The sequence below is a fragment of the Typopeltis vanoorti genome, chromosome 6 (genome assembly GCF_054136105.1).
Source record: "Typopeltis vanoorti isolate ZY-2024b chromosome 6, IOZ_Tvanoo_1.0, whole genome shotgun sequence".
Classification (NCBI taxonomy): domain Eukaryota; kingdom Metazoa; phylum Arthropoda; class Arachnida; order Uropygi; family Thelyphonidae; genus Typopeltis; species Typopeltis vanoorti.
Genome location: NC_143554.1, coordinates 148,040,258 through 148,054,134, shown reverse-complemented (window position 1 = coordinate 148,054,134; position 13,877 = coordinate 148,040,258).

Below are 13,877 nucleotides of genomic sequence, written 5' to 3'. Positions count from 1 at the left end.
TACCAACCAATATCTAGTACTGACAGTGGAGATCCTGTGGAATTTTGCATACCAGGTACATCTGAAGAATACCTGGATTTGGGAAACTCATACCTACGTGTTCGTGTGCGCATCACTGACAATGATAATAAACCTATCGAAGATTCTTCAGTTGGTGTTGTGAATAATTTTTTCCATTCCCTGTTCAGTCAAATTGACGTTTTTCTCCAAGATAAACTAGTGAATTTGGCATCAGACACGTATCCTTATAGGGCTTATATTGAAAACCTACTAAATTATGACAGATATGCTAAAAACAGTCAACTCACAAATGAACTATTTGTTAAAGATGATGTGGCTAATGTTAGTGATATGTTTACCGAAAGTGAATGTGGGATGCGTAGACGACAAGCTCGAATTAACCAATCGAAAAGTGTCGAGATGCTTGGGCGAATACACGCTGACATCATGCATCAAGACCGGTACTTGATCAATAACCTTACTGTTCGTATTCGTATGGTTCGCAGTTCTCTCGAATTTTGTTTACTGAGTGCAAATGCTGATTCTAAGGCTAAAGTGCAAATTAATGAGGCTACACTTTTTGTCAGCAAAGTCAAAATAAATTCAAAGATTCAACTGGCTCACCTGTCTGTGTTAGACAAGTCAAATATGATATACCCCATCAATCGTGTGCAAGTGTCTTATTTTTCAATTCCCGAGGGTATGTCAGATGCCACACGAGACAATCTGTATCTAGGTGAAATACCATCTAGATTAATTATTGGACTGGTCGCTAGTGATGGATTTAATGGCACTTTCAACCGAAATCCATTTAATGTTCATAATTTCAATCTGAATTTTCTTGTAGTGACAGCTGACGGTATTCAGTATCCCTCACAACCTTTGACTCCGAACTTCAAAGAAAGGCATTACAGCAGATGTTACATGTCACTGTTCACATCATTAGGTAAATGGAACAGAGACTGTGGTAATGACATTTCTTATGAAGAATACGTAAAGGGAAACGTTCTCTATGGATCTGACTTATCGCCAGATCAAAATGCCGTTGCCCCCCATGTCAGCATGTTAAAAAGAGGAAGTGTGCGACTCGAAGTTAAATTTGCTCAACCTCTTCCTGAAAACATCACAGTGGTTCTTTATGCAGAATTTGAGTGTACGTTATCCGTAACAAAGGATCGTTCTGTTTTACTAGACTATGAACACTGAACAATTAGTAAGCATACTAGAGTTAGAACCCACCACGAGTAAAGTGGGTTTAGGAGTTTGTGCTCGTGATGAATTGCCACAGTATCCGATCAGAAAACAACAGTCGATGTTCGTAGTAAACACAGATCCGACCTGGTTACCAGGATAACATTAGCAAGCTATCTATATTAAAGACAAACACGGTGATTTTTTCGATAGCTACGGTCGTCCACCCGAAAACGATATTGTTAACTTTCTGAATATTAACACTAATAAATGGCATTATAATTCTGTAGCTGTACAAGCTAAGGAATCTGTCGCGTGTGGTTTGCATTGTGTGTATTTTTTAATATTGAGATGTCGTGGTCTTTCTATGCAAAATATTATTAACAAATGTTATTCTAAGGATTTATGGTTATAATTTTTTTTTCCTTCGTAGCCGTGACTTCTGCTTGTTTTTAGTGGAATATTTCCACATAAAACATTTTTGCAGATTTCACAGAGTGTGGTGATTTGGCTGGAGGTGCAATGTTTTAAAGCATCATTTGCTTGTTTGGGAGAGGAATTAGATAAGTACTTGATGAGATATTCATAGCGTTTGAGTCTATCAGCCATTCAGGGATAAATACTGTATTGGGTTCTTCTCCTGGCAAAATCCGTGACCACAAGCGTAAAATATCAGGTGTTTCCTGTCTAAAGTCTGAAACTAAATATGAGTGGGGTTCCCGTGTTGCATCTTAATAAATCTGACGTAAAACGTTCGTTTGTCCTGGAAATACTTGGGAAGCTAAATGAGAAAACTGCAAAAAGTCTCGGGGATTTTTAAAAGCAATAACATAATGGCTATTGAGAGAAATTGTACGAAAATGTGTACCTTTACAGAATAAATTTTGTGTCAGTAGAATGACACTAAGGTTACGGTGATGTGAACCTTTTATGAATACATCAGCTATTTCCGTGCTGTCCTTAGCCTGGTGAACCAAATCATCGATTATCAGTAAATTTCTCACATTAGAATCAAATTCAGGTAACTTCAAACCATTCACGAATTTTATATTGGTAAATTTTTTAAATTTATCTTGATTTTCACTGTAACAGTTATATAGCTAATTCGCTCTGGTGGTGGTTTGATTAGTTGATTACAATGTTCTATGAGAGACAACACGAATATGGTTTTTCCTGCCTAAGTAGCTCCCGAAATTGTACATGTAAATCGATGTATGAACATATTGAAAATGATAACATAATAAGACTGTGATTATTTTTATATAATCAGAGATCCTGTAAAAACAAATAGATACTTGTTTTAATATCAAAAAAAATCTCCTTGTCAATATATTTTTTTTATCACAATCAGCATGTAATCATGCCAAGACAAATTTTCTTTTTTAATTCTAAGAAAACAAAAAAGCTATTGTGGAATAATAGTAACAATAACATTGATGTAAAAATGTACAAGAGAAGGGCGACACTGCAAATTATCGTGTTGGGAAACAACCATGGATTTTTACCTACCAGGGAGAATGTTATTTAGTTTTCTGTCCCATAGATGGCATCTTTTGCTTATGGGGGTATGTGAATGTAAGGAATTATCTTTTAAAATACCCATAGGGAAAAGTGCATGTGTCTGTTGACACTATGCGCTTCGCAAAAGTGTATCAAAATCTTTTTGTTACTGAGGTCGTTTTGAGTTGACAGCTCCATTTGTCTCTGTGGACAGAAAATGGTACAGGAATTTGGATGTTTTGTGGCACATCCCTTACTGCTGCAATCATAGATTCCAGATTAATCTCAGTTGCCGCGTGAGAATTTAAAGTAATGCCTTTGCATTTGGTCACAATCTTACCCCCCACGTTCTGTAGGAATAAGATTTGGGGCCTGTGGTAACAAACTCAACAATAAAGTCACCGTCGAGTTCTTCACCTAGCTCCCCAAGGTAGTGGATTAAACCGGGCGATTACTCACTAATGGACGGTGAGTAATCGCCCGGTTTTTCAATGAAAATGACAGAATCAGTATCTGTGTATAAAAGCCGTCTTTGCAAAGGTTCCATGACCTCGTATAACTTTATCCTACCGTAGGCAGCTACAAATGAGGAGATGACAGCATTCCCTTTCCTATTTTCAGGCTCGGTGCCTTCAATAGGAGAGTAGGCAACCATCATCTGCTCTTCTGAAACTAACCTGGCATCTTGGATAACTTTACTGTTATTTAAAAAAAGTTCTACGAGGTCTTCATAAGAGGAAATCACCTGGGTCTGAGTTCTTAACATTCTAATGCCAAGCCTTCCCCATAGAGAATTCAAACAAAGCTTAGCAAGTGAACGTTTACCAGGGTTTTTACTAATGTGTTCACTATTTAACATAGCATCTTCCCTTAGCAAAAACTCGTCCAGATAAGCCTGTCGGTTTTGACCTTCAGGCCATCCAGATGCTTCCTGTTTCTGCTTCAGAAGGGTATCAATATAGTGAGCAAAGAAGTTTTCTTCCCCTTCAAATTTTTGAGAAAAATGACACACCTCGTAAAATTCAATAACTTTATTACCGCGAGAACGTGCTAAATCGAATTCTGGACTGCACCAATAACCTGTAAATCATCGGTCTGTATGAGAGCATAATGGGGCCATATCAGAAGCACACTTTCCACACAGGGGGAAGATTAATTTTTCATTAACTGTGATGGGCAAAACCGGTAAAAAGAGATCGGTTGGTGCTTCCTCTTTTGCATGGCAAATACCAAAGTATACCCCAGGAGAATAGTCGAAATTATCGATAATAACTTCGGGATGCCCCATAGGAAATACCTGGTATTTCATTACCCATGGATAAAGGCTATTGAAGTCCAAATAGCGAATAACTTCCCCTTCTGACTGAATTTTGTGATACATTTTGTAGCAGTCGGTTCTGCCACCATGCAGAGCACTACAAGGTAATATGGGATCTGGAATATTAAGAGCAGCAATAAAGCTTTTCAAGGCTGTGTTTTCAGAAATTTCAGCATTAAACTGACATTCCCAAATTGAGATAACGTCGAATCCTTGGCTACGAAAGTAGTTTTCGCGATCCTTCGTTTGCTCAAAAAGGGTTATCATGTTTGTATTTCTGTATGGTTGGAATGTATTTGGCTTGTAACAAAATTGACAACCGTGGAAGAAGCAACCATAAAAATCATATAAAATGCTTCCAGATTTCCCATCGACAAAATAAGGTCCGATGCGGACTTCACCCCCCACAGAACCTGCATGTTGTATGGTTTTGTTGTTCTGTTGTTCTTGCCATTTGAGCCAAGCCAAAGCCTTTTCGACTTTGAACGTTTGCCCCTATGTAACTCCGAGCAGGAAGTATGGCCAATGTGTTAGGTTTCAAAAAGTTTTGGAGAAATACTCTCAAACATACTCCTGCAATTGTAATATCATGGAGAAAGGGATCAATCTGGGTGAGCTGTATGAAGAGAGTGCAAAAAGTGTTGCAACTGTCTCGCAAAACACGCACGTCATCTTTCGTATAAGCTAAAAGTTCCACTTTCAGACAGTATTCAGTGTCTAGCCGATTTTCGTACCAAGTCTCGAACTCTGTACGAGTTTCTTTATTCATAAATTCCGGCTGGAAATATGATTTTTCGGGGATGACTCCACGATAATCCAGAGAATCGAATGTGTGAAACTTATGAGGAAAGAAACCCTTACGAACTTCTGGGAGATCAAACATAGCAGGCAGTTTCCTAAGAGTGACACTAATGTAGGAAAAACTGTCAAGAAATATGATGTTTAATGGGTCATAATAGATAGCAAGTATCTTCGATCCGTCAATCACTACACGGGGTTGGAAATTTTTTGAAAAAAGATATTCCAAAATAAAATACCCGTCAAAACCACGAAAATTGTGTGCAATTACACGGACATTTTCGTATTTTGGTTTGGCAGTCCGAAGGATCCTGTCATCTTGTCCCCGTTTCATGATATTCTTGACAGAAAACAGCTCGTCTAGGAATTGACCCACACAGTTTTCACCCCAGAACTCGCATTCGTGACTACCAAAATCAGCTATACATAATACTGGTACATGACGATGATTTTTAGCTATAGTTTCTGTGCCAAAAAAAACCACAGAAACTTGTTTATTTGAGACCTCAGATTTTTGCACAAAGCATTTCTGTTTTGGGTAAACTGATTTGCAGTGAGTGCAGAAATTTTCAGGTGGACAGACGTGACTTTTATCTGTAAAGAAAGTAGTCAAACGCTGTCCGCAACGATGGAATTTTGAACAAATATTATTTTGTATGTGCAAATTCAGACATTCGTTGCCGTAGAAAAACCTATTGCATAACTTACACAAATGAAGGTTCTGCACACTATGATTGGCGTTTGTGCGGCAGCAGGTGCACACATTTTGACATCTATGCATTTGCAATTTGATAGAAGTACTGTATGTCCAAAAGCAACTGGGGCAATAATAGCTATTCCCAAACAGGGCTGGCACACTATGCACAAAATCGTAATGAGCATTACGGTATAAAAGAAAGATCTGTTTATTTGCATTTGACCCCCGAAACACCACAGAAAAATCAGCATCTGCCGAAAAAATTACGATTTGGTATTTCGGAGTCAAATGCTTTTGAAAGAGATCTGCTTCTGGAATACCACAAGAAATGAGAGGAACCCCTGCAATTTTGTGAAGAGTTAAAGCCCTCTTTGTTTCTATCTGTTTACAATCTAAACGCACTTGTCTGTATGTTTGGGCATCATCAGTGTGTGCAGAAACACCCAGAACAAGTGCTCGGGCCATGCAAAGATTGTCTTTGTTGTTAATTTCCACAACAGCTTTTTTTATTTTCACAAATTCATCCAGGCTAAGCAGCGTTCTTCTTTTAACATTGATTTTTCTACCACCACCACTCCCATTCTCCCATTATTACTTATATTGATAAGAATGACGTCGATAATCAAATCATTTGCCAAAAGAAACTCACGTGTCGATTGGGCGACAGCATAAAAAGCATCAACTATACTTTGGATAGTTAGTTTAGAAAGCAACATAAACGGTAAGTTAATGTTGCTTTCTAAACTGGATGCACTAACACCCAACCGAACGTGAGAAAAAGTTCCAGAAAACCCGATAAACGCTGAATGATCTCATTAAGCATATCTCGAAAAATATCAAAAAAACACCCTGGTGAAAAGTGAACAGTGTGTTTAGGCTACACGCTTTTTTGAAAAGTTGTAAGATCACCAAGCTACTACAACAAAGTTGTAGTTGCTTGGTGATCTCTTCTTCCTCACTGATAAGGGAGCGAGCACGTTTATCTAATGTAAAAATGACATCAATTTTGCAGTGGACAATCATTTATAGAAAACCTGCACGTATCAATAGATATCTTCATGTCCAATATCATCATTATAATGAGATTTTCTAGCACTACTGACACTCTGTTATCGCATCGTTAATGTATGTTTTCATTTTATTACCGATATCCTTCCCGTTAGCAACCCAAAAAACCTATACTCTTTTTCAGGAAGTAAAGATACCTCCGAAGGTAGCAGGATATTAGTTCTTTGTTACTATGGCAAATTGAAGCGCGTCACGTTTGTAACTAAGCACATGGATAGAAAATCCCCTAAAAGTCACAGCCCGAATTACATTATTCTACGTATAACATTACATTCTGATTACTAAAATGCAATTGCACGGCCAAGATGACTCTACACGACTGTGTGCCCCTTTGGATTTTCTGGAATAAACTGATAGGCTGTAACAAAGTAGATGTCATATAGTTTTATATAAACTGACTGAAGATAAGCAGTGATTGTTTACGTTATGAAGTGAACTTTGGAAGGAAATCTACAATTTCCTTTCAAATTAGTCTGTTACTTGTCAAGACTCCAAGATTATCAGATCTTATATTTCTATCGTCTAAGGCACTTTGTACCGTATCAATCCACCTATATCCTGGTCTTCTTCTGTATCGTTTTCCTGCCAATCTTGCAGAGAACACTTGTTTTGCTAATCTTTCCTCGCCCATTCTGTTTAAGTGACCATACCACTTGAGATTAGCTCTGCTAACGCATTCCTCGATGCTGACAATGTCAAGTTCTTTCCTAATATCCTCGTTTTTGACATGTTATTGTCATTGATGCCATCTGTTCACGCCTCTAATCTTTCTCAGGACTCTCATATATGCGGTGTCTAGTCTTTGGTCAAGTGTTTTACTTCTGATTCAGCTCTCAGATCCATAAGTTAAAACTGGTTTGAACATTTTTTTGTATATAGCTAATTCAGTGTTCCGACTAATTTCTCTCTTATACAATATGAATTTATTCAATTGACTTCATACCATACCATACCATACCATACCATACCATACCATACCATACCATACCATACCATACCATACCAGATTTTTTGATTCTGTTGTCGATTTCTACATTTAATTTACCAATCCTAAAGTGATTTCTGATAGCCCATGTCGTTTGCCCTCTTATAATAAGATGAAGTTTAAGGTAGAAATTCTTCATGGATCAATTCTACTTGTGGAACTTTTTTTTAATTCTATCATTTAAAATTTTAAATTTTCGAGTAAATAACAAAGGCATTTGCAGTTTATCGCCTTCATTGACATACATTTGTTTAATTGGATTAGGCCAATTAAACACATTATGACATTTAATGTCCTTGGTTCCAGGAGATGAAAGTAGTTTTACCCACAGTTGGTATCCTTGTAATTTTAACTTTATGTTCAACATTTACAAATGGTTCCACAAGTAGAATTGATTCATGAAGAATTTCTACTGTAAAATTCATCTTATTAGAACAGGGAAATAACGTCTTAGCATATTGTCTTGGATTAATGATATTGCCAATAAAAGGTGGGACTACAATAGTTGGGTCCATTCAATGCTTTTACAGAACAGACTATCGATCTCATCAAGTGTGAATAAATTTCATTTCTTTCACTTTAACGAACACTTTTGGAGACATAACGGAAAATCTTATCCATATAAAAACGGGATCTAGCATTGCTCTTAAAGCTTGTTGTTCTTGCTTCTTCTTTCCCTTAGTTATATATGGTTTAAATCCCATTAGTGGCAGCAACAAAGAGAGAATATTCTGACTGAATTTTCAGTCTCCGTAACCATTACAGATGTCAAGGTTTCTCTTGGGATACCAAAATGTCTGATTGAATTACATTCTCTGTGCATCCGTCAATGACTTCCAGTCATCGGTATATTAGCTGGAAAAAATTCATATTGTTAGAAATTCGTAAATTTGACACATACATTATTTGTCTTAATTACTTAATAATTTGTTCTAAATTATAATGTTTAAGTTTCGATTTAATTTTAAGTAAATGAAATTAAAAGTAAAGGAAGGCATTTTCATTGGGCCAGAAATTTAGTTTGTTAATGAACGATCGCAAATTTGAATAAGTTCTATTCCAAAAGGAAGCAAATAGATGGACACATTTTAACTTAGTTCCAGAAAGCTTTTTGGGCAACCACAAATTTTCACATAATAATGAACTCGTTTCTTCTATGCTCAAAGCATATCACGACATGATGTTACTTCACATGAGGATTGTCGCGTGTCACTTAATTGGTATAGATTTGCAATCCTTCAAACAGAGAAGATACTGTTTTCCTTTACAAAACGCTCGCTTAGTTCTTCAGATTCCCTTTTGTGAAAACAGTTTACACTCTAAAGGGGAGGAACCGGAGGAGTTGACAGGAAGCATCGATTTGTTGTTCAACCCAGCCCACTCTTACCCCAATGTATTGAAATATACTGACACATCTCGCTTCATGCATACTAAGTGACACGAGCCTTCCAATTTTGTTGTCTAACCGTTGAAAAAACCGTTACTGTATTCTTTCGTTTTTTTTTTTCTTTTGCATTTATTAGTATTTCACCTTTAATCTTGACAAAACTAGAGAATCATGCAAGGAAACTAGTCGACGATTTTGTACATATACGTATTAAACCCATGGTCTTATAATCCAAATATTTTTGTGTCAATTATAGCCAAATATATTTAAAAAAATTATATTCCAAGAGGAAGCAAATACATGGATACAATTTGGGAATTTCTTATGGAAATTTCAGTGCCTATATTGTTTCAAGTATTTATTTTTATCATCAGAAGATATAGTTTTATTTTGTATGATTTTCGTTGTTAATTTCAAAGCAAAAAACAAAACAGAAATTGTTTCTGTCGTTATTAAAATATAACTGAAACTGTTTTTTTGAAGTTTGAAATACATTCGTGATTCACTGCTCTCATTTTGCGTTTTTGTTTTTCACTTTTCACTTGCAGTCAACAAGCAAGTTCCTCCCTTTTAAAAGAATTCATTCGCAGTCGACCTTCACAACAGAGAAGTTTTCTTTCCAGTTGTTTTCCGGTAAGATAAAGTTTTTGTTTCCATAGTTGAAATTTCTCATGGATTGATATGTAGAAGTAGTGATAAATATGTGGCATTATATTACTCGTAGCTATGAAAGTAATTTATACAACCAAACATCTTAATTTTATTTTGAAGTTATGTTCTAAACATCACACTTTCTACATCACTTCAAGCACCCCTTCTAATCTTTGGTTTTATGAAAACTTATAAATGACGTCAATAACTCATTTGGTATTATCACCATTGGCAAATATAGAATATCATTAAGAGATTCAAGGTGTTTTTGGAAATATTTTAAGTTGAAGATTAATTTTCTCTTCTGGTATGAGATGAGACCGCCTGCCAGTAACTGGAGATCTGAAGGCACTTTACAGGGTTACGGTTGTCTTAGTAATGTATTGTAACATTACAGCCTTCGTGAGTGTAACGACAGGTTGTAATGTTACCACCTGTCATGATTGAAAATCCATGTGGATGTGGATGTGGATGATTCTGTGGATGCATAATATGCATCCATAGAATATAAAAAAACTTTCAAAACATTAAAAAACAATCCCGTTCGCTTCCTAGATAGATATATTAGCTCTCCCGCTACACACAAAATGTCACTTAACCAACAAGAAAATCACTAAACCAGTCAATTTTGATGTGTCATTTTCCTATTTTATAAAATAATATAGCAATCCTGTCAAAAACGCATTTGTGCGCGTGTGTGTGTGTGTGTCTGATTTTCCTTCGAATGAATCTGCTCTATTGAAGTGTTGACTTTTTCTTCATCTGCTGTTACCACAAAATATTTTGACATCTTGAGAATAAATAGGTGGTGTAGCGCTTAGTTAATTGAGAAGTCAACATGAAATGATAGCAAAATAACCAAATAATAATAACTTATTAAATTTTGTATTCATATTCACCTCCATTCATATTTTATGTAAAGTGATTTGGTTATCATAAACCACCAGCAGCATTGTGTTGCACATGTTAATAGTAAAATATCCTGAATTCAGTACACTTTCTGTCAATTCTGAAGCAATTCGTTTATTTATTTATTTTTATATCAGTCACGCTCAATATCTTATTATACACTAGTACATAAGCTGTGGGTTGACTCACTTCTTGGAGGTCTGAAATTTTCATTATTTGGTCCCCAACGTAGATTCTCAGCTCTCAGAGCTATCGTTTAGCTCATTCATGATGCTACCATAGATATGCAACCTATCGATCTTTAGTACGAAATCTTGAAGAGAGAGAGAGAGAGAGAGAGTAAAACATATTAGTCTTCAAAAGGTAGATAGGGTTAAAAAGTCTCACCAATCTCTCTGTAATGGGATAAAAGGTGATAGTTGATTTTTTATTTGATTTATATTCTGAAACCGAAAGATCTCTTCGGAGAAAACAATTATATAGCAAAGTAGACACTAATGTAATTAAGAAATTCACGATTTAAAGTCAATCAATAATAATTTGAATTACATATACCATTACCGGGCGATTGATTTGTTTGTCTTATTTTGAGGAAAAGAAAGCCTCGACAGAATCTTTATAAGAAGAATAGAAGTTTTTTTTTTTTTTTTTTTGAATTCATTACAAATCTTTGTTCCATACAATTGCTGTGTTTCTCCAAAACACCAGCCAATCCTTTAGGGACAGTGAAAGACTGTGTATTTTTTTTTTTTTTTCTCTTGATATTTTGAAATTATTTTTAAGACGAAGTAAGTTATTACGAACATTAAAATGTCTTCTTAAAGAAACTCAGAACCTTGTTTTTAAATAATAAATCGCAATACGATTTTTATGTGAAACTGTCAAGACGTCCACTGACTAACCAAGAAAGAATCTGGAATTGAGAATTCTACAAAAAACTGTTTATAAATGGGAAAAATAAGGAACCTGTTTCTTTTCTTTTTTTTACCTCATAATGACCTCATAATTTCAAACAATTAAATTCGAACTACGCTGAATGGATAAATAACATGGCGGAAGTTAATTTTTTTTTCTATAAAATCAGAGGAATTTTGTGAAACACAAATGTTTTATCTCACCCCCTCAGTTATGGGGAACTAATTTCACCATCTTTAGCTCTGGCTGAATATTTTGTAAAATATATATATATTTTTTTAATTGCTTGTCTTAATGCACAGTTTTTAATTCGATTTATATTAAGGAAAATGGATGATTGTCTTTGCATCTATTGAATTAACATATAGATAAGATTCTTAATTTATTCTATTTATTTATTTTATTCTATATTCTTAATTTAGAAAAATCTAAATTAAGAATATAAGTTAAACAAACGAACTCTTCATTGCAGTCGGATGTGTCTAATGATATAGTCATACGCCGAAGTTACGCGGTAGGTCGGACCTATAAAAAGCGCGTAAGTCGAATTCGCGTAACTCGGGGTATAATTTTGCATATAATTTATATATACAAATGTACAAAATATTAGTTAATTAGGACCAAAGGTTTCAAAAACACCTATATTTTTTAAGAAATATAATCATAATTGTAGTTTTTCGTACATAAAAAAGAAAGTTATTTCGATGTCGCTGGTTTCATAAAATCTAATAGATTCGTCTGACGGCATAATGTTTTTTCTTGTCATGCAAAATTTCTTCATAGCAAGCCAATGAATTTTTGTTCCTTGCCTTGTGGCTACAATTCGTTCCTCGTTAGAATCTATGTCCTCCAAAATCTGTAAAACTTTCTTTTATGATTGTTCTTACTGTGGATTCCTGTAGATCGAACTTCTTTGCTAGCTCACAAATTTTCATTCCGCCTTCAAAATCCTTAACAATGTTGAGTTTTGTTTCCAAAGTCAATGTTTTTCTTTTCTTGCTAGCTGTAGAAGAATCGGACTTGTTTCTTTTGGACGTCATCATTATATTTTATGTGATAAAAGTTTTATCAAGAACATAACATTAAACAATTGCAAGGTTTGTAGACTATAAAAATCGTGTATGAATGGAGATCGCGCGAAACATGCCAGTGCTTGTTAACCGCATGTGCAACACTGGCGAATGCGGCCCGCTCCAGAAATATACGACTAGTGGTGAGGCATGAAGCGGGATGGGAATATATACAGGGTGTTCGGGATAAATTTGACAGTTTCGTAAGGAAAAAGAAAATCTTCTTTGTATCTATTAAATTTAATGAATTGACAAAAAAACATTACAGGCAGAGTTAATTACAATACTATCAACAAGATTTACTCAAAATAACCACCATTAGCATCGATCACAGCTTCAATTCTGCTTCGGAACCTCGAACAAGCTGATGCTACAGTCTCCCTGGGAAGGGCCGCAAAAACTGTTTTAATTTTATCCATTAACTGGGCTTTTGTATTACTGGAAGTGCGATTGGTGTCTTTTTCAACTGCGCCCCATACAAAATAATCCATGGGGTTAAGGTCTGGGGAGTTTGGAGGCCAAACATTTGGACTGGTGAAGTCGTAGAAATTTTCAGACAACCATTTTTGACTTTTCCCAGAGGTGTGGCAAGGGGCCGAATCCTGCTGCCATACATACGGCCTACCATTGGCTACCCTTGTTATCCAGGGCTTGACTACAGTTAGCAACACCACGAACAAAGCCCGAATTCCAATGCCAGGATTCTTCAACACCTGTTCCTGCAGATTTGCGAGGAATTCTGCTGTACGAACGCAATCAGATCGTCTGCTAGGGATCTTTCTTCTTGCTACATCCTCGTAGTCACCATTGCAAGTCTCTAGTTCATGCCTGATTGTTTTTAAAGTATTCAGGGAGCATTGGGCAGCAGTCGTAATATCCTTATTTTGATGGCGGGCACGAATCATCATGACACAAGTTATTCTCTTCCATGATTCAGGTGGGTTCCAGCTATCCATCCTTTCTGACATCTTGTATGTGAATGAAGAAGGGTCCAAACTTTTAAATGAAGAGAAGTGTGTGTTAATACATGTAACTTACGGAAAAATATAATTAATTATAAATATGTCAAATTTATCCCGAACACCCTGTATATATATATATATATATATTTTTTTTTTTATTGTAAACATAACAATCTTATATACAGGATTAACTGGTTTTTGGTTCTCTGCAGTCAGACAGAGAGGTTACATGCTCATACTCTTGTTGAGGTATGTTACATCGAAGTCATTTATAAGGCTAATTACATTTTTTTAAAAATTAAATTAAAGCCATTAAGAGTTATTTTAACACGATACTGTATAAGAACATAAATGTGGAAGAACATAGAAGTTACTATTGCACAATATTATCTATTTACATGAGAGTGCCAGCTGATTAATTTTCGC